The sequence below is a fragment of the Pinus tabuliformis genome, chromosome 6 (genome assembly GCF_031772625.1).
Source record: "Pinus tabuliformis cultivar Carrire ecotype Pingquan chromosome 6, CPIR1, whole genome shotgun sequence".
In the NCBI taxonomy this organism is placed as follows: Eukaryota; Viridiplantae; Streptophyta; class Pinopsida; order Pinales; family Pinaceae; genus Pinus; species Pinus tabuliformis.
The window spans coordinates 1,533,111,637-1,533,134,984 of record NC_142292.1 but is presented as its reverse complement, the minus strand read 5'-3'; positions in this window follow the sequence as shown (position 1 = coordinate 1,533,134,984).

The following is a 23,348-nucleotide window of genomic DNA, read 5'->3' as shown; positions in this document are numbered from 1 at the left end:
GCCTCTAAAACCATTGAAACTCATTCATTCACCCCCAAACCACCTCAAAATGATGAATCTACCCTTTAAGGTCATTTTAAAATTACATTTACATAGCATAGCATCATCTACAATCACAAATTCATCCAAGATGAGAGAAAAAGTCAACTTGTAGAAAAACTAGGCGAAATTTGGATTTTTGAGCAAACTAGTCTTATGCGTAGCGTCACCTGTCCTGTGCGTAGCACTTTTTCTCAGCTAATTTTGGAGGCCTTCCCCTTAGCCAAATTGAGCCCACAATAGCTCGTTGGAAAATTCTACTAGTCTAGTTTTTGGAACATCTTGAATTTTTTCGTTTGGAGGTATTTTCCCTCTAAAAAGTGGAATCTCCCAAGACTACTTCCAGTGTGTCCAAAAAGAGGCAAAGAGGGCATTTTTTAATAGTTTTTTGACCTTTAGGTGACCAAGATTTGCTCCAAATTTGCTAAAACCTTTAGGGATTCATGTTTTCATCATGCTAAATCTGAATATGCAAACCATTCCTCCAAAAAGTCTCCCAGTCAAAAGCGTAGTGCCGATGGCACTACGCACCTAATGCAATTTCTTGTGTTGAAAAATTTCAAAATTTCACCAAAAGTTGCCTAGATTTGGCACAAGGCTCCCACATTAGTTGCTTTGATGGGCTAGTGAGGCCTCAGCCAATATTTCTAGCTTGTCATGCTCCTTTTTGCTCCTCAAGGCCTTCCTCAACCTAGCCTTAAGCTTCCTCATCCTTATGTTGCATATTTCATTTCAAGTCATAAAATGATATGACATGTGTCGGAGCATTCTATTGTCCCTATTGGCATTGTTGATCAATTACTCAAGATGCAATTTTACCCTCTTAAGCTGAGTTGCCTGATCATGTTCAAATCTCTTGCTCAATGGGAGTCAAAGAGACAAGGTCCTCTTTGTCATTTTGCCTCTTCAATTTCAACATTTCAAGTTCCATTAGGATTTTCTTATCCTCCAACTGTTTGTTCTCTTTCTTGTTCATCATCTATATCTTCCTTGTGCACCTTCTGTTTGCCTTTGCTTTGCTACTTATGTCTCTCCAAGGAACTATCACTGAGTGTCTCTTTCCATTGTTCTCCTTTGGTTTTACAAAATGTTGTTGTATATGGATGTTTTATGGATAATAGTGCGGAAATAAGGTGAAGGAATGAAATGGGCAGGGGGTATGAAAGATGGAGTTTGAAAATGTATGTTGAACAAAGTTTAGGGATGAGCAGCATTTTATGGAGAGTGGGTAGGGTTTGGTGATGTGAGTAGGGCTTGTAAGGTTTGGGGAGAATGTAGGGTTTGGGGTGTATATGTAGGGTTTGGGAATTGGGGAAAATGTATGAGGGGATGATGTTTACGGAATGATATATGAGGGGATGAGGTTTAGGGAACCACAATTAAATGGTATAGGACAGCAGTAGTGAGTGAGATTTTAAAATATATGAGAATTTAGTGACAATTAGGGTTTGAATTTTTAAAAGACAAAACCACCAAAGATAGATGCAACAACCTCTTTTCAACAAGAATGATGGTGTACTTACTTGCAAAGAGGTAATGGAGAATTTTTGAGGTGATTTGGTGAAATTTGCAGCAATTTGTAGCTCAAATGATAGGTACGTAGCGCACTTCCTAGGTGCGTAGCACCAATTCAAAATAACACAGGAGAAAAAACCCAGGGGCGTAGTGCTGCTCCTATGCGTAGTGCCAAGTTTTGGTGCATAGCGCCTTTTTCAGACAACTTTTGGAGGCCTTACTAGTGTCAAAATTGGGCGTGTGATAGCTTGTTGGAAATCTTATCAAGTCTACTTTCCAGAACATCTTGAATTTTCCAATGTGGAGTTCATTTTCCCTATCAAAAGTTCAATCTCCAATTACTGGTCAAAATGTGAAAAATGAGGTTGCCAAAATGCAAAGTGTTGTTGCAGTAAACTTTTGAAGCTCTTCCTCAACTCCAAATTGAGCTCATGATAGCTCATGGGAAATATATTTTTGTCTACTTATTAGTTGACTCATAAAGAAAGTCATTTTGCTAACCAAGCTAGGAGAAATCTTGATTTTCCCAAGGTCACTTCAGAGGTGCAACAATTCTTCTAAGGCAACTGTATTTTTGACATTTCTCTAAAACCATGACACCTGTGTAAAAAGTGAAGGACATTTTCTTCCTTGCCTTATTTTGGACAAAAACCTCTCTCACATTTTCCAAATTAATTTTTTCTTGCTCAGAAACAAAAACCCTAGGAGAGGGAAATGAACCTTACCTGAGCACAACCGAAGCACAACAAGGTGTAAAATGACCCATTGGAACCTGAAATGATGATGAGAAATTTTTGAATGATGGTACACTCAGTCGAATGGTGACATGGACCGACACTTGGAAAACTTTGAAAGGAGTGAAAACAAATCCTAGACCTAATACCTTGTGACCAAATTTTACTTGAAGACTCACTGAAATGAAAAAATTTGACTATGACACCCTAAAACCACTTTGTAGGAGAATGTTTGATCACTGGTGGAAGGTTGCAAAGACTGACTCTAACAAGAATAGCTAAAGATAAAGCTTGAAATGAAAATAAAAATAATTATCTTTATTATGATTTAATTCGTAATTCATAATGATTTCTTTATTCAAAACATGAAATTTAAGAAAATCAGACTATTTCAAAACTAATTCTAGTCCTACTATATACACTATATACAAAATTAGCATCAAGAAAACTGATCAAGTATAGGCATATTTCCAATCCAGCCATTGTATCAGTTTTGTCTCTGCAATTATAGATATAACATGCGTCAATAAAGGTAGTAGAACAAATCTATAAGAAATAAAAATTCAACTATGCACATATGCCCTTAAGAAGCAATAAAAATACAAATTATTTATAACAAACTTTACATGGAATTATTTCTTCGAGAATATGTCCAAAGGATCATAGAAGTTAGGGTGAGTACTTGATACCTCTTGAAGAGCATTCCAAGGAGAAGAATCTGGCAGACTTAATTGGGTTGGTATAAATTTGGATGTCAAATCTTTTTGATAGATGTCAGTAGTATATACATGATTATATAATCCAGTTTCATTGAAATTAGAAAGAGAACTAGAAGATCTGTGATTAGATTTGACACTGGAAGACAAGGAAAAGAGATTTTATCATGAAAAACTTCCATATGATTATTAATATGTAAATCATTGGAAACTCGATGATCAGGTACATCAAAAAATAAAAGGTTGTGTTTATCTACAATAAGAAGATGAATCTACTGACATATCTAAATTTGAGTCATTTTGTGCTGGAGGTGGTTCAAAACAATCAACTTCAAAATTTTGGTCATAAATGACTTCTCTTTCTTGGATATGATCTAACTAATTTAAGTAAGTGGAATCATCAAAAGGATAAGAAAGGGATCTATAATTATGCTTGATAGACAAAGAATATTCCTCACAAAATGTATTCTCCTCAAAGAAAATTGAACATGTTGAAGACAGGTTTTCATTAGAGAGATCTATAATATCACTATGATTTGTACTCTGATCTGAGAAAAGGTTAGGGTACAAGAAATAGTGGACTACATAGTAAATCATATTATACACATCCATATCATTTTTCTCATCATAATTGTGTTGATCAGTGTGGAGTGAATATGTTAAAATTGAATCTACCTTCAAAGGAGGATTATCAAAATGTTCATTATTCAATTCCTAAGGTGTAGCAGTTCCTAGTGAAAATATCTGAGGTTGATTAGAATGTTCAACTGGATTAAGAAAGAGATCAAGAACATCTTGTTTTTCTATATTTGTGTTGGCACTATGACATAGGCTTGGCACTATAGCACAGGTATTGTCCTTGATGGCAACTCACTCGGAAAATCATTCAGATGACAGTTCAGGCTCACAGGCTCTCAGAATAAAAGAAAAGAAGGTATACGCAGGTTCCCATTGACCAAGCCACGTATACACGCAGGATCGCTAATCAAAAGGTGCGTATGCATATGCACGCACTTTCATGGAAGGAAAAGCACGTACATGTGGGAAAACTTGTTTTTGGTCCATGGTTTTTGGTCCTTGGTATTTGGACCTATGGTTTTGGACCATGGTATCTCATCTGAAGTGTTGAACCCAGGTATTTGGACCCAGGTATTGGTTCTAAGTGGTTTTGGACCATGGTATTGAGTAAGGCCTAAGACTATAAAAGGGGAGGAAGATCATTAGGCAAAGGCACTCAAGGATTGAATATCTTATGAAGAGCAAGATCTAGAATACTGGTCATTGGGTTATGGTGCATAGCTGGATCTGAATCAAGGAGGAACCTGAGCGCTAGAAGAAGGATAAGTTCTATTGATGGGTCAAGATCTTAAGGCTTGAAGAGAAGTATCTTTGTGTGATTTTGATCTGTTATATTTGGCGCATGACTTGATCTATAAATCTGATGATCTGGGTATAACTGATGTCTGAATAGTTGAAAAGGGTAAATTATCTTTTATAGATCTGTACACAGGTTCAACATAGCAAAGGCGCGTATACACGCTGGTTCGGTAATTCAAAATGGCATATACGCAGGTTTTCCTTAATATAACAACATATGCACGCAGGTTCTACATATGGAAGTAGCTTAAATCTCATAAAATATGTTTTAGCTACTTTTTTTTACTGCAACAATGTTCTAGGTTCAGGATTGGTTTCTGGTTATTGTTATTGTATTCTGGTTACAACATTCAGAGAAGTAATTGTTTAATTCGGTTTTGGTTGGTGCAAAGAAGATTAGTTGATGCAAATATATTTGATGTTTGATTGATGTTATTGATGGATCCAATCTGAAAATTTATGAAACGTGGTCCCTGGAAGAAAAGAGAAGGTGGTAGCCTTCTGTAGGTCAGCACCTATGTACTAGTACATTAGCTAGTGCAAGAGAAAAGGGGGTTGTAGCTCCCTTCCAGGATAAGCTGGAGAATGAGAGAAGGTTGTAGCCTTCTGCAGGTAGAAGCCTACGTATTGGTATAAGACTGCACCAGCACATAAATATTGTAAAAAGAAGTTTCTTATTAAAAGAAGATAGAGAAGAATTGCAACATGTGGTTTTCACCCAAATTGGGTTTCCACCTTATATCTTGTGTTCATGTGTGTGATTGCCTGTACTATTTACTGAATTTGATTACTGTTTTAGGGTTCTGATACATAGATTAAGATCAGCTAACTAAATTAGAATTCTGCAAGATATACGCGGTTTTCTCTAAACACAGTTGTGTATATACACAGTTTTAATTAACGGAAGTAGCGTATATCAATTTGTTTATGGAAATGAAAAATTGTTAAATTGATAATACTGATTCAACCCTTCCACTCTCAGTATTATTTCCAAAAATTTGATCTATTATATTTACCAGAAGAAGAAACAAGAAACTAAAAACATTGTAATAAATAATCTTCGGAAGGAATATCTTTGAGGGGAAATCTCAAGCAGAGAGATTTATATCTATTATTAAATTCATCAATCAATTCATTTTATTACATCAAGCGTTCCTATATCTAAACATAACTTATCATATTCATAAAATTGATGTCATAAAAGGAAAGTTTCAACAAGGTTTTTACAAGAATGTATAGATTTGTCTGGAAGTGTAGCATACCATCCTCTAATCCTACCTTTGAATGTAAGGGAAAAATCCTGCAGATCGCATTATCATTAGCGATATTAAAACAATTACATTTTACCAAAAATTGTGAAACATAATATACAACAGTAACACCTCTCTAACTGTCATATGCTGGTCTAATCAAGGATAAAATTGGTTTCTTGAAAAATCATTTGGTAGGTTCAGGTGTACGAAATGCATGACCCAAAGGATGATTCATAACAAAAAATATAAACTTACACACAGATAGAAATTTTTGGCCCTCCTTATAGTGTTAAAAATGTTGATGTCTAGAAATGTCTTGGCTCAACACATGAGGAATTTCCCGGCCAGAGTCCTGATTAGACTCTTTTCCATTGAACTGGAACGTTAGGTCCCTATAATACTAGTGATTACCCCATTACTATTGTATTTGTATCCCTTATTAATATTGTTGTGCCCCTATTGTCCCCATATTGTTATTACTGTGCCCCATAGAATCCAAGAATTGTTCATTTGTGTAATGTAAAGGAGGTTGCCCCCTCAAAGAGGCTGAATTCTAAGGCATTCGACTATCTTTTCTATCTTTTTGAGAGCTGGTTTCATAACATTTGGTATCATAGCTTTGGATTCTAGGGTTTCCCTGCTCCAAATAGGTCATTGTGGCATTTTCGCTATATATTTTTTTCTGTGATGTTTTAGAAGCTGAAAAAAACCCATTTGAGATGAAATCGCACTGAGCCTCGGGTCTCAATTTCAGATCTTTTGGCACTATATTTGCGGAGATAGGATTTGAGGAAGTTTGTCTTTTTGTAGACTCCCGAATTACATTCCAAACAGGTGACCTGGGGAAAATCGTCATAACTTTCTCTCTAAGCATCAGATTGAAATTTTGTAAGAAGGTACAGAAAGAGGACAGACTGTAGTTTCTTGTATGTATTTTTCAGAGCCAAAGGTTGAAACAGTGACTCGCAGCACATCTTACAAGTTAGCTCTACTGAACTAGTCTATAATCAGGTCACTGTGGGAGATTTGGCATAATTCTTCCTTGGAGAATCCAATTTGGATCAAACTAGTGGCATTGGAAAGAGGACAAAGAGGGCTACTGTAGCTCTTAATTTTAGAATTGTAGGATTCGAAACTACAGAGATACATCAGATTCAATATCAAGCTCCTACAAAGTGAAAAAAGGTGTGTAGTTTTTTTTTATATTTTTGCATAAGCTTGGTTTGAAAAATTAGTTTGAAGGAATTCAAAGGGCATAGTAAAGAATTATTATCGATAATTGATGCCCTGAGGAAAGAAAATTCAAACACCTAGTAAGCAACCTAAAAGCTCTAGCATGACTCATGAAGAAGAGGAAGAAATGCAACATGATATATCAAAATTACGAGACCAAGTGCAACAAGTTTCACTTGCACAAAAAGCAACAGAATCTAAGATGGATGGTTTAAAGAAAGATGTAGAAGCTAAGATGGATCGTTTAAAGAAAGGCGTAGAAGCTAAGATGGATTGTTTAAATAAAGGCGTAGAAACTAATATGAATGACATGGAAGCTAAGATGGACGATTTGAAGACAGGCATGGATGATTTGAAGACATATTTGACAAAGTTTCTACAAGAAATGCTTACTAATGGTGAAAGGGTAGAAAAGGAAACTCATGATGAGAACAAAATAAATGTTAATCATGATTTCATAGACTCCAATGTTGGATCGAAGACCCACCATATTCCAAAAATTGATATGAGGAAGTTTGATGGCAAGGATCTCGCAACATGGATATTATAGATGGAGCAACTTTTCGATCTCAATAATGTGAAAAATACACAAAAGCTACGTATTGCAACTTTGTATTTGGAACCAAATCAGTTTGTATGGTATCAATGGCTTTTCTCTCGTAAACAAATTATCACTTGGGCAATTTTTACAGAAGAATTGACAGCACATTATGAGGATACAAAAAGCAACACTTTTTTTAGCCAATTGATAAGTCTCAAACAAAAGGATTCAATAATGGAGCACATTAAGGAGTTCCAAAAATTGAACATAATGGTAAAAAATATTCCAGAGGAGCATAGGATTGATGTGTTCATAGGGACTTTAAAGGATAATATCCAACATGATGTCCGCCTTTGGGAACCTGATTCATTAGAGAAAGCATTCAGGTTAGCAAGAAAAATGGAAAGCAAAATTATGGCAACCATGAAGCATACCACTGACAACTATAAAGATGGAAGTGTTGCTTCCCCTAGTCTTCCACAACCTATAAGGTTCACAACACAAAAATTGGAAGAAAAAAGAGCAAAAGGGCTTTGTTACAGTTGTAATCGCAAATACACTAAAGGTCATAAGTGTGCTGAGAAGAAATTATTCTACATAGATTGTGAAGAGGAAGAAGAAAAGGAGCAAGAAAGGTCAAAAGAAGAGGATATACTCCAGGAACAAAGCCTAGATAAAGAAGAAATGAATCCAACCATATCTTGTAATGCATTGACTAGAATTACAACTCCTCAAACCATCAAGATAGAAGGACAAATCAAGAAGAAAAAGGCAATAGTGATTGATTTAGGAAGTACCCACAATTTTATTCATTTTAAGATAGCAAAAGAATTGAATTGCTTCCTATATCCAGCACTAGAGTGTTAAGTGATGTTTTCAAATGGAGGAATGATAAATTGCTCTGGAAAGTGCCATAATATCAAGCTATCCATGGGAGAATATGTATTGACTAGCCCAATGCTTTCCATTCCAATGGGAGGTGCTAATGTTGCACTAGGAGTCCAATGGCTACGATCCTTGGGTACAATAGCTTGTAATTTTCAAGAACTTTTCATGAAATTTTCTATGAAAGGAAAGGAAGTTGAATTAAGGGGAATTGCAAGGAAACTAGGAAAGATAATCAACTCTAATGGTATGACAAAGTGTCTAAAAAAGCAACAAAGAGGTGTAATTGCACAATTATGTTCGCTAGATGTTTCCACATTGGAATCATCTATTTCTCCAGATCTCCAAAAAGTCTTGGACAATCATTCCAAGGTATTTGAGACTCCCAAAGGTCTCCCACCTATTCATGATCATGATCATGCTATCCATCTGATTCTAGGAAGTTTTCCTCTAAACATCAGGCCATACAAATATCCCTATGCCCAAAAGAGTGAAATTGAACCTATGGTTGCAGAAATGCTAGAGGCTGGTATAGTTCAACCTAGTCAAAGTTCTTTCTCTGCTCCAGTAGTATTGGTGCACAAGAAGGATGGATCATGGTGCATGTGTCCGGATTATAGGGAGCTCAAAAAGCTCACTATTAAAGATAAGTTTCCCATTCCTGTCATTGATGAATTACTGGATGAATTACATGGATCAATTTACTTCACCAAGTTGGATCTTCATTCAGGATATCATCAAATCAGAATGAAGACTGAAGACATTCTGAAAAAAACATTTAGAACTCATGAGGGTCATTATGAATTTTCGGTCATGCCTTTTGGCCTTACCTATGCACCTTCTACATTTCAAGGTTTGATGAATTCCATTTTCAAACCCTTCCTTAGAAAATTTGTGTTAGTATTTTTTGATGATATACTAATCTACAACAAGTCTCGGAAGGATCATGTTGAACATGTTGACAGGGTGCTACAACTATTGGAGGAGAAATAATTATATGCGAAAAGATCCAAATGTTTCTTTGGAGTACAAGAGGTAGAATATCTGGGTCATATTGTATCTCATGAAGGAGTTAAGGTAGACCCTAGCAAAATTAAAACCATTAAGGAATGCAAAATCCCCACATCCATAAAGCATCTGCGAGGATTTCTCAGGTTGACAGGGTATTATCGCAAGTTTGTTAAGAATTATGGGAAAATAGCAGCACCTCTAACAACATTATTGAAGAAAGATGCATTTTCATGGACTCTAGAAGCAACAAAGGCCTTCAAACATCTTAAAGAGACAATGTGCCAAGCACCGGTCTTAGCTACACTTGACTTCACAAAAACCTTTATTGTGGAATGTGATGCTTCAGGAAATGGAATTGGTGTTGTTTTAATGCAAGATGAAAGACCCATTACTTTTGAAAGTCATCCAATCAAAGGAAAGTTTTTACACAAAGCTATTTATGAGAAGGAAATGTTGGAAATACTACATGCACTTAAGAAATGGCGACCCTACCTAATGGGAAGACACTTTGATGTAAAAACGGATCATGATAGTCGTAAATACTTTTTAGAACAAAGATTATCCTCTGAAGAGAAAAAAAAGTGGGTCACAAAGATGTTGGGTTATGACTTCGAAATCATCTACAAAAAAGGGAACAAAATGTGGTGGCAGATGCACTCTCAAGAATGGATGAGGATGTTGAAGCATTATTGTGCGCCATTTCTATTGTCCAACTAGATTGGATAAACGAAGCAAGGGAGGAATGGAAGAATGATGAAGAAGTGTGGGCACTTATTCGAAAATTATTCGTTATGGTACGAAGATCACTTATACCGTTGTAAGAATTCCCAACTCAAACAAAAGATTCTTATGGAATTGCACACTTCTCCCTTAGGAGGGCACTCATGATTTTTAAAAACTTACCACAGGGTTAAGAAGGAATTTTTTTGGGATGGCCTTAAATCAGATATTCAAAAGTTTGTGGCGGAATGTTTGGTTTTCCAACAAAATAAAGTTGAAACAATTAAGACCCCGGGTCTATTACAACCTTTATCCATTCCAAGCCAATGTTGGGAGGAGGTTTCAATGGATTTTATCACAGGTTTACCCAAGTCTGAGGGAAAGAGTGTCATCATGGTGGTAGTTGACAGACTTACCAAGTATGCACACTTTTGTGCATTATCACATCCATTTAAAGCTAGTACAGTTTCTACTGCATTTATGGAAATAATTCAAAAGCTACATGGAAATCCAAAGATTATTGTAAGTGACTGAGATCCCATTTTCACTGGAAATTTTTGGACAGAATTATTTTCTTGTCTTGGTACATAGTTAGCTCATAGCTCATATTATCATCCTCAATCTGATGGGAAAACTGAGATAGTAAACAAATGTTTGGAAGGATATCTTCGTTGCTTTGTATCTGATAAACAGACACAATGGGTCAAATGGTTGCCTCTGGTTGAATGGTGGTATAACACTTCCTTCCATACAACAACAAAAATGACCCCATTTATGGCACTTAATGGATACTATCCACCATCCATCACATCATATTTAAGAGAAAATTCTAAGGTTCAAGCAATGGAACATCACATCGAACATCAACAACAAGTCCTCCAACTCTTAAAGGATAACCTCGTGTTGGCACAGAATAGAATGAAACAACAGGCAGATCAACATCGCAGCGAAATAAGTTTTGATGTAGGTGATTGGGTATTCCTACGACAACAACCATATAAACAAATGTCCCTCAAGCAAGATAAGAAGGATAATAAATTGTCACCAAAGTATTATGGTCCATACAAGGTGTTGCAAAATATTGGTACTATGGCATACAAATTGGATCTTCCTGCAGCTTCTCGAGTGCACCCAGTTTTCCATGTTTCATGTTTAAAGAAGGTTATAGGTGACAAGCTTCCAGTTCAAACAATATTTCCAGAACTTGACGAGGAAGGAAAAATTATATTAGAAATGGAAGCAGTCACAGAAACAAGAACTCGACAACTACGAAATCGATCAATTTTGGAGTATCTCATCAAGTGGAAGAACTTACCTGCTGAAGATTCGACATGGGAGGATGAGAATTTTATACAGAAGCATCCAGAACTACTCAAGCGTTGAGGAAAACACTTTTTTTGAAGGAGAGGGGCATGTTAGGTCCCTATAATACTAGTGATTACCCCATTACTATTGTAGTTGTATCCCTTATTAATATTGTTGTGCCCCTATTGTCCCCATATTTTTATTACTGTGCCCCATAGAATCCAAGATTTGTTCATTTGTGTAATGTAAAGGAGGTTTCCCCCTCAAAGAGGCTGAATTCTAAGGTGTTCAACTATATTTTCTATCTTTTTGAGAGCTGGTTTCATAACTGGAAATCTTGACTAGTTAATGGGTTTACACTTACATGCGTCCTAAGAATAACCTAAAATTACTTTAGACTAAGTTACCTAATATGTACAATATATACAATTATGTTCTTTAGTTTTTTTATGAGTGACAATGGTTATGATTAACAAACTAAAGGAAAGGGAATCATCTGTATGATATGGATTTAGAAAAGATGACTCTTTAAGTTTTACCGAAACCAGGGCTCAGTCTAGCCACTGTGAGGCTTACTCCTACACAATGAGACTTAAAGAATAAAATAATCAAATGCAACTAATCCTATGATGCAAAATAACACAAAAGGAAACCTATCTTGACAAAGAGAAAGATAGCCTCGCCCTTGGCCAAGAGCTAAAGTGTTTCTAATAGGAAGGGGAAGAACTAGGTTTGATTTTAGGATGAGGATTAACTTTCAAATTCGAAAGTAATTTGAAGATCTATAAATGTCTCTAGCACAAATGAAAATAAATAAATCTTGATAGATAGCTACCCATATGACCTTATTCACATACCTAAGATCAACTATATAATGAGCTCACTATAAAGTTTACATAAAGTGGAGGGAATAGTCTTCTCAACTTGATGCAAGACAACACAAGAAGAATTTGTAAGGATAAATAAACAATTATCAATCTTTACAAACAAATCCCCATGAACTCATTTTCAGCTCTAATTTAACCCTGTAAATTCAAGAAATTAAATTAACATATTAACATAATTTCACAAATTTACAAGGTCCATATAAGTGTCTTTTTATATATGTAGATGACAATAAGAATATATATATATATATATATATATATGATTGAAAAATAGATATTTCTTACACAAATTCTCATTCATTGATTCAAACATAGATCTTCATCTAGATGTAATTTTTACAAAGTAACATTATGCATACAAATACAATTGTGACAGATTTATCAATGGTCCAATAGGAGAAAGAAAATAAACTGTAGTTTTTTCATTAAGTCATCAAAATCAAAATGTGTTACATAGGTAGTAAGAATGCTAATGGAAAATAGAAATAGCAAATACAAAATGAAAACAACTATAAGTATAGGGCAGTGGGTAGCTCACAAGTCATCAATCACCATCATAAAATAAACATCATTGTCATCATCATGGTCACCATTTCTCTCCTGTGCTGCTTCCTCCTCCTCTGTATCCAATGTCATCTCTGCGTCTGTTGGTGTGGAGGATGACCCGTCAATAGTATCACCATCATCAAAAGTGACAGTATCTAGCATTGGCCCATTAAGATCCAAGTTGACCAATACCAGCTCAATGCTGTTGTCAAACCCACATCATCAGGAAAGACATCCCACATATTTTTCTTTCCCTTCAACCACTCATCACCCTGCCTGTAGATAAGATGAATGTTGGTGTGCACATACACCATTATCTCTATCCTGGATTGCTCAAGCCTTCTCTTCATTAACACTATACAAATTACCATATGTGCTCCAATTCCTCTCACAACAAGAGGATGAAGTCACCTTAGAGAGGAGCCTCATGGCTAACTGTTGTAGAGGAGGGCCTGTTGCCTCATGAATTTCCCACTAAGAATAGGGCTTCTTAGCCCCCTGTCTCTAATCACATCATATCCTGCAAATTGACCAGTGCCAGTGGAAAAATATGCAAAGGCATCCTCCATCTCATAAAGGGATGCTCTATCTTGAAAAATATTCCTTGATGCATCTGTCCTCCACTTTGAAATTTCACCATCCATGTGAGGAGGGAATCTACTGGAAGGTCCACCATTTAGCCACTCATGGCTATAATATTTTGGGTTCAATGAGTGAGCCAAATAATGCAAAGGTGTCCAATTCTTGTCCCATCTATTGACATGAATATCTTGTATGGTGGTGAAGAAGGTACCTGATGATGTCTCATACTCGGGGCACTCACTCTGTAAAATAATTCTCCTCATAAACTCAATCATGGAATCCCATCCCTCATAAACCTCTCCTAGGATGGGTTGGTCTGTATCTACAAATCATAGCAAAGAAATGATAGGGTTCATGATCTTAATAAGTAGATCTACCCTCTCCCACCAAGAATCATCTAAAACTATGTCCTTCACTCCCTTTGAGATTGCTTGATCTATCTTTCTCCAAAAAGGCAAAAAATCTAAAATAACCATGGCCCCAATAGCAGTCTTAACCTCCCTCAACCTCTTCAACATGATGAATGAAGAGGCAAACTGTGTATCTGTAATTTTTAACAATGATATATTGATGTACTCATAGATTGTGAGGGAATTTGTATGATCTTTTACAAAGTTTCATATATTTCAGGTATCCTCAATAATAATCCCAATCCAAATCACATCAGAAGCAATAGATTTAAGTGATAAATTCAAGGAATGGACAATGCAGAGTGTCCAAAATACTTGTGGATATTTATCTTCGACAATCATTCCATCAACCTTGCAAATAGGTGCATTATGATAAGGTTCATGATCTTAATAAGTAGATCTACCCTCTCCCACCAAGAATCATCTAAAAATATGTCCTTCACTCCTTTTGAGACTGCTTGATCTATCTTTCTCCAAAAAGGCGAAAAATCTAAAATAACCATGGCCCCAATAGCGGTCTTAACCTCCCTTAACCTCTTCAACATGATGAATGAAGAGGAAAACCGTGTATCTGTAATTTTTAACAATGATATATTGTTGTACTCCTTGTAGATGGAATTTATATGATTTTGTACAAAGTTGCATATATTTCGGGCATCCTCAATAATAATCCCAATCCAAATCACATCATAAGCAATAGATTTAAGTGCTAAATTCAAGGAATGGACAATGCAAAGTGTCCAAAATACTTGTGGATATTTATCAACCTTGCAAATAGGTGCATTATCTATAATGATTTTCACACAAGAATGAACACCTACATCTTCAATAACTTTAATGAACAACTCACCCATATGTTGTACATCCTTGTATTGTTCAAGTGCATCCACTAATTTCAAGAAAATTGGACCATTGAAGGAAGACACCATGAAGTTGATGAGTGGGTGGTGTGCTCGATCTATCCATTCATCATAAATAATACTAACCCCAGATGTTGGCCATGCTTATATAATAGGCTCAAGCATCTTGTCCACCTCTTTCTTTTCATTAGTCAACAACATGGTTCTAAGCTTCTCTGACCCAGGAGGCACATACCTTGGTGTAGCCCCTTGAGTTAGAGCTCGACGCATATCAATAAATAAAGGTGAGCATGCAACATTAAAGGATATGAAGTTATGATAGAAAAATAATGCAATGGTGAGATCACACTCTTCCCGTTTCTCTTTATGAAAAATCTTGTCCATTGGACCAAGTGCCACTACCTTTCTTTTTTCTTCTTGTTCCCCACCAAAAATCTCAAATGGAAATTTGTTGCTGCTTTTCCTCAAGAATGGAAGGGGATCATCATTCTTATTTTTTTTAGATGTTGCAATGACCTTTTCCATACCAACAATAGCCTCTTTTTCCATTAGGGAATGAAAGCCCTTCCTTCTCCCCTTCCCTAGTATGCTTGATTGAGCCATGAATGTTATAAAAAAGTAAATAAAAAATGCACAAACTTGTAAAAACAATGCACGTGAAAATTGTTGTAATAAAAATGCAAAAAAATAGAAACCAAATTCACTTACCTATTGCTTAATCTCCTCCAAAATGCTTCCAAACCATTTTCTATTCATTCACACACACCCACAACAAGAGAGACATTGACACGTGAGGGTGAAATAGCCCAAAAATGGCCTTTATGGGCCACACAACATGCTAATCAAGGGGAGATGTGTCCCAAAATTGGGACATGACAGACTCAGTCCCTAGACATGATTGAAGACACAAGTTCCACCAAATCGTGTCTGATTTGCTTGATTCAGGAAATACAAAGGGTTTAAGATGAATCATATATATAGATATATAACAATCAAAATATATGTAAGTATAAACTACAAAAAATTGTTTCCACTATATATACACTACTAAAATAACAACACACAGTATATGGAAAATATTTATCTCTATTTCCAAAAAGGTTTATAATGACCAGAACAATGCAATGATCCTTTATCTTGTTACAAACCAAGCATCAACATGTGAATGCAGAACACTCCGAAATGTACTGAGCAGGTCTGGGGATTATGACAGGAGAAAGCAGGTTGCAATACTACCAATTTGTGCACCCTACAGAAATCAAATCTGAACCCACCATTAGCTACAAAGCATAAGCCTCCTTTATATGGTTATCAAGCTCCTAGCTATAGAAGTTTAATAATCATGCCTGAGATTCCATAAAATTGAATAATAATAAAAATTGATCTTTAAGAATAGTGATACACCATCAAACTCAAAATAACATTGTTGACGTTCCCATGTAAATCTAGTTCAGTGTATGACTAATGGGAAGATTCGATTGTAACTGAATAAACAAGTTTCTCGAGAATATTGGGATCCTCTCCATTTCAGCATGTAGGTTTTGCAACATATTCCTTTATTGCATATGATTGTAGGGTTTCAAAACTATTTTTCTTTATTATGCTCCCTCCATGCCATTGATTTTGCTGAGTCTGTCCACAAGGTATGAATTAGTTATGGTATTTAATGAGTAATACAATCATTGGCGCATTATAACTCCATTCTAGGTAATATGTTATGATTATAACAATAAACATAACTGAAATGAGAAGTAGCTACAATATATGTGTAGGTAATTTCATTTAACACTAAACAATTGGATGGAATAGAAGAACATGAGAGGTTTATTTGTAAATATTAACTCAGTTGGCTTGGTAGACGAGTGATTATGTTGATGTTGTGTCGCGTGTTGGGTGATGGAATGTGATATGTGCACCTTCAACATGTATATATGGTGTTTAATGATGTAATACTACATGTAAGATGCACGAGAAAGATCATTAACATAAATATGTAGTATTTTATCAATGCATGTCGAGGAGTGATGAGAGAGAGGCTAAAAAAGCAAATATCGTAATGTCATGAATAATCATTTATGGACGAAGTTTATTTGTAATTTTTTTGTGCCTTCATTAGATTCATTGTTTTCTTTGTTTCTGTTTATTATGGTATGAAAATTCAATACCTCATGTATTGCGTGTAAAGGCATCATTGATTTATAAGAAGGAAAGATATGAACTTGTATCTAGAAGGTTGGAGAAAGTTGAACGAATGGTTGTGTTATTAGTTATAGAGAGATTTGTGGATATGTTTGGGTTGAATTGGATTTAGATTTGCCCCTGTTATAATGTAATACACCATTATATACTAAAAACAAAAGTAATTTCCATTATATAGTACACACACATATGTGTGTGTATTGTATACAAATAAAAAGGTGACGTATGTATGTTACAATCATATATATATATATATAGATTTCTATCAATATTATATATTCCACTCATATATGTGTATTTTTTAAGTTTACACTAAATCAAAATAATTATCTCTTTTTTTTTTAATGTAGGTGTGTAGGTGTGCCATTGGAAAATGTCAATGATTAAAAATAAATGCAAAAGAGGATGTGGAAAAAGAAGGCCATTTTTGTAAGCATTGTCTAGTAGAGATGAGTAAGGAAGAAAAGCACTGCAAGTGTTGTCATGTGATGAAATGGACATAAGAAGAAAATTATATTTAATGCAGATGATCTAAGACCAAAAGAAAACCTGAAATGAGATGAAAATATAATAGGAGAAGGGTCCCCATCTATCATTTGAGAAATATGGGGTGTTATTCCCATAACAGATCTTGAAGCACAACTTGCATTGTAAACCCATTCTCCTACTAACTATCCTGCTCTAGCCAACACTTAGCCAATTCAAGGCCCCAACTTGCTCCTATTTCCTTGTGCAATATTGGGGGAAATTAGCTCCTAAAAGGTAAGATTTTTCTCCTATTTCCTTACACAATTCCCAAGGAATGGTTCACCTACATAATTGCCAAGCCTGTACACTCAATTAATATACAATTGATAATTACAATGTGCCTTTTCTTGCACTCTAACTAGGAAATTCGAATTCCATGCATGTCTAGGCTATTTTTAGTTGATTGGCTAGTCTAACTGAAATATTAATGAGTTAATAAGAGTTATATTACTCAACTAACCTTCAACTTACTTAACTAGATTCTTGAGCTCAATTAACTTAGTCAAACTGAAAATAATTGAACTATATTGCTAAATTTTAGCAATTATACTTATAGCCTATAACTCGAATTTACTGAGTAAAATAGTAAACAAAGCCATGTCACACAAGCTAGCTACAATCCAATTCATCCTACTGATGTGGAAAATTTAATTACTAAATTTGAGTAAGGCACAAGTCAAATTTATCCTTTCTTGCTACAATTTCTAACTCTCCCTCTTACTAAGAAAGGGAATTTGCACCACCCTTATCCTACACCTATGGAATTTGAATTCATCTCTTGACAATACCTTTGTCAATATATTTGACCTTTCTCCTGAGTTGGAATGTATTGTACCATCATAATTCTGCTCTACGCACAATCTTGCAAGTGATGGTACCTAATATAAATGTGCTTGGACCTATCATGAAATATTGGATTCTAAAAGAGTCTGATACAACTCTGATTATCACAATATATCACTGTTGGATCCATATTTTGACTGAAAAGACCAACAAATATTTTCCTCATCCATATGGCCTCATATGTTGCTTGACTTGTATCCACGTATTCATCCTCTGCTAAGTTGAGTTCCACAGACCTCTATTTACTGTTATACCAGGAAATAGTTGTAGACCCAATAATGAAGATAATAACTGAAGTAATTTTCCTATCTAAAGGACACCCTACCCAATCTACATCGGTGAAGCCTTGGAGCTTCACTCCCTCTATCCTCCTGTACCATAACCCATACTTAGTTGTGCCTCTGAGGTACCTCAACACATGATTTGCTTCCTTCCAATACAACTTGGTAGGCTTCACCATGGCTTGACTCAACTGATTAACTGCATAACATATGTTGGGCCTTGTGTTCACCAGATACATCAAGGATCCCACAAGTTTTCTGTAGATGGTAGCATCTATTAGAACTCTTGAAGAAGAATGCTTCTTCCTCAAGTTTTTAGCTAGAGGTGTCTCTATTGGATTGCATCTCTCCATGAGAAATATTTGAAGTATTTCAGAGGCATACTTCCATTGACTCACAAATATCTCACCATCACCCTACCATACTCCCAACCCAAGGAAGAAATGCATCAAGCCCATGTATTTCATCTCAAACTCTCTCATAAGGTCCTCATTGCAAGAGAATATAAAAAAACTATCCTTGTAAGTATCAAGTCATCAACATACAAAACCACGATAAACAAGTTTCCATATACCATAATGTGATAGAGATTGGCATATGCTTCACTTTTGGTGAAGCACAATCCACTAAGATATGTGTCAATCCAATTCTACCATGCTTAGGATGCATGTTTGAGATCATACAAGGCTCTCCTAAGTCTACACACATGTCTCCCTGTCATATGTCTCAAATCCCTCTATCTTCTCTATGTAAATTTTTTCATAAACAACACCGTTAAGAAAGGTGGTCTTCACATCCATCTAGCGGATCTTCCACCTCATCTGCACAACTAATGTTAGGATGCATCTAATTGAGGAATATATTTCCATTGGGGAAAATGATTCCCCATATTCCACTCCCTCAACCTAAGAGAATCCTTTGGCCACAAATTTGGCCTTATACTTCTTAATGCTCTCATCAACTGCATGCTTCACTTTGTAGATCCATGTGGAACCAACCTGTAACACCCTCCCCCCACATTTACCCATGCTAACTGGTCCATTAGGGTAAACATGCGACAAAGAGTTAGTATGATATGATTCAAATTCCTATGTACATTTACAGAAGTGGAACCGATAATAAAAGACCAATCTAATCTTCCTTTGGAGCTACAAAACCCTTAGGAGCCAACCAACCCCTTTAGGTGTCTAGCCCTTGAGAGAAATTTCTTTTTTACTTACCTAGAGCTTCAATTACTCCCATGACAAGGCATACATGTGACTGAGACCATCTATTCACTACCACAATAAGGCATCCATGCGATTGTGGCCTCTTTCAGGAAGTTTTGTGCTAATGACCCTGGATTCTAAGCCATGTTTTAGGGCTAGGACTCAAGCCATTGCCCATAACTTCATGAAACTTCCAGAAATGATAAATCACAATGAAATAAGGCTAATAATGCAAAAACTTGAACAAGGACTTGATCTGACCCCTACTAACCACGATATGAATTCCGTCAAACATATCATAAACATGAAATATACAGGTCATAACAACATATCTGAACATGGGGGTATCATACTTATTTGAGATGTTTCTAGAAGGACTGATGCATCCTCATAGTAGCTGCATTATTATATATTATATCATGCATTCATTAAATTTCATGTGCTAAGAAAAAAATTTAGAAGAGCCATAACCAAGTCTGTCATAAACCGTGCTTATGACCAACAAAATAAAATAGATAAAAAATCATATAAACTACATACTAACAAGTACATTTACTCATGGAACAAAACAGGAAAATAGCTATTATTAACATATGAAATATCCAAAAAATTCAATGACTTCCACGTACCACCTGACCATATATTGGGTTGAACCAAATATTTCTTTCAACTAATCGCCCCCATGCCATATTCCAAGCATGAATGTGGTACTTACAACAAAACCAACTAGGGATTCCTCATGATTTAGCATATATCCCACCATGTGATTCCTAGGTATGAACAAGAAACATACACTACCAGTTTTAATCACAACCTCGCCATCCAGAAATCACTAAGCCTCTACAAGCATGGATGCCTCTGGATCTCTCCACATAAACCATGCAAAATTTATTCATGTCTACCTCTAGGATTTACCATATATCTTGCCATTATCGGTCAAGGGATTCCTAGGCACAATTCTCAGTCTCCACCCTATAGGATTTACTGTGTGTCCCACCATTTACTAGCCGATTGAGGATTCCTAGGCCCAATGAGGGTACACACAACTAGGTTTTACTACAATCCCACCTTCATTGGTCCAGTGATTCCTAGGCCTTGTGACTTCTCCTAATATGACCCTACTCATTTTCAAAACCATCCAACAATCCAACTCAACCAAGTAAGAGAAACCCCATCACACCATGGCTATCTGGAAATGGAAAGGCAAGGCTGAAAACCACTATCACACCTGGAAAATCCCATGTCAATGACGAAAATAGAACCGTAAATATGCATGCATGTACCATGCATGCCAAAAATAACAAGGAAATCATACATGCAACTCAATACCTGCAAGTACATGCATGCCAAAAATAACAAGGAAATCATACATGCAACTCAATACCTGCAAGTAATCTCATTGTAGCCACTTAATCTTGCTCTTCCTTGCTTGGTATTTGCTTCATTTTTTCTTTCTTATCCTTCCTTTGCCTTCCTTCCTCCAATGCTAGAGTGCTCCAAGAATATCCTAAGTGTCCAAGAGTATGGGAGAGAGAGAATAAAGGGAGAGATCCAAATCTGAACTAAAAAAAGGTTGTGTACTAATCCTTGGAAATATTTTTATCAATGAGGCATCTATTTTAATCAATTTCCATTATTTTCCTTCATTTTCCTCCTCACATGCAACATATGACCTTTCACCTTCCTTTTCTCCTAATTTCCATTATTTTCATAAATAAAATGCCAATTAATGCATGCCTTTTCTATTGCCTATCCCAATTTCCTTAGCCATAATAAACCCAATGAACACCCACACTAAGATTTTTTTCCCAACATTCCTCTTGGAATATGTGTCCCATGTCCTTGGTTATTATTTTCCTTTATTAACTTTATTACATGGATTTTTGACAAGGTTGTTATAGAACCCTTCCCCTGCCTTTTCTATTGCCTATTCCAATTCCCTTAGCCATAATAAACCCAATGAACACCCACACTAAGATTTTTTTTCCCAACACTCCTCTTGGAATATGTGTCCCATGTCCTTGGTTATTATTTTTCCTTTATTAACTTTATTACATGGATTTTTGACAAGGTTGTTATAGAACCCTTCCCTTGGGAGAAAACCAGGGAAAATTTTAATAACCCCCCCTAAATTTACATGTATAATAAATGGGCGAATCTCCATGGTATATAGGAAAAATGGAAGGCGATTTTATCAATAATATGATATGTATATATAATTTTTTGGCGAATCTCTCACCAGGCATGACGAATATTTTACTCAACTATAAAATCTTGTGTTTATTGAATACACAAATGAAATCATTGCATTTCTTTAAAATGTCTTTTGAAATCAAAATTACCGAAATTACATATCGATAACCGAGTGGGTGTAGGATAAAATTCACCCGTGCCATTCACAGAAAGCATGAGAAAAAACCTAATACCATATATAAAACCAAGAAGAATTCAATTCTTGTTTGCAATTAGAAAAATTACCCAAATTACAATCTGTTTACTCCAGCATATGTTGGAAAGTTATAGAAGGATGACTAGTGCAATCAATCCTTTCCTTTTAACCCTGGATTTGTTTCAATTTAAAACAGAAGTATACAAATATACTTGTCCAATGTCTATGCTTTAACCATTCACCTTAAGATGTTTTTACAATATAATTTCCTAAGTCTATTTAATTTCTTCATTATCATAAAAACCAACCTATATCCATTTTAACTCCACATCTACCACTCTTAGGGGGATGAAATCTATTTATCCCTCTGAGCACTTGGTAGACCCAGAATTAAGATGGATCTAAGATGATAGAATTTCCCCTTTAAATAGTCTATGCTCACATGAATACCATGGTATTACCATGGGTCAATACCATGGGTTATCATAAACCTGGAGCTTAAAAATTACTATTAGTAATTTATAAAAATTAATAAAATTAATAGTTGATTTTTATTTTATTTTTTATTTTAACCAAGCTAAAATGTTTAACATACATTAAATTACAACATCCATTTTTACTCTTGATCGGATCAAATTTTTTTTCACTCTATGCTAGTTTGCGTATCACGATATTTGATACCTCTTGGGGGTTAGTAGATCCAGAGTAAATATGGATCTATGTTGGTTTAATTCCCCCATTTAAATAGGCTACATTCTAGGTGAATAGGTCAATACCATGTGCCATTTTTATTTTTATTAATACTAATATTAGGGTTAATAATGCTTTTTTGCATGGTATTAATAACAATCTAGTCCATGGTATTTGTCCCATAGTATTTTGCCCATAGGTTTCACCTAAATATAATGCATTTTTTGAGTGTTCATAAATATAAGGTGACTTATGGAGTAAATATAAAAAATGTTTTATTTGTTTACCATACCTCTCGTTTATTTATATTTTTATTAATTTACCATACCTCTTTTACAAATATCGTATTTGGCCCATAGGATTCACTTAAATAAAACCTCTTTCTTGAGCCTTCATAAATAGAATGAGGGTTATGGACTAAATATAAAAAGAGGTTTTATTTATTTGCCATGCGTCTAGTTTATTTATTTTTTTATTTATTTACCATACCTTTTGAGTAAGTATAAAAGGACATTTTATTTATTTACCATACCTCCACTTTACTTATATTTTTATTTGTTTACACCCTTGCATGTATATAAGGTGACCTATGGAGT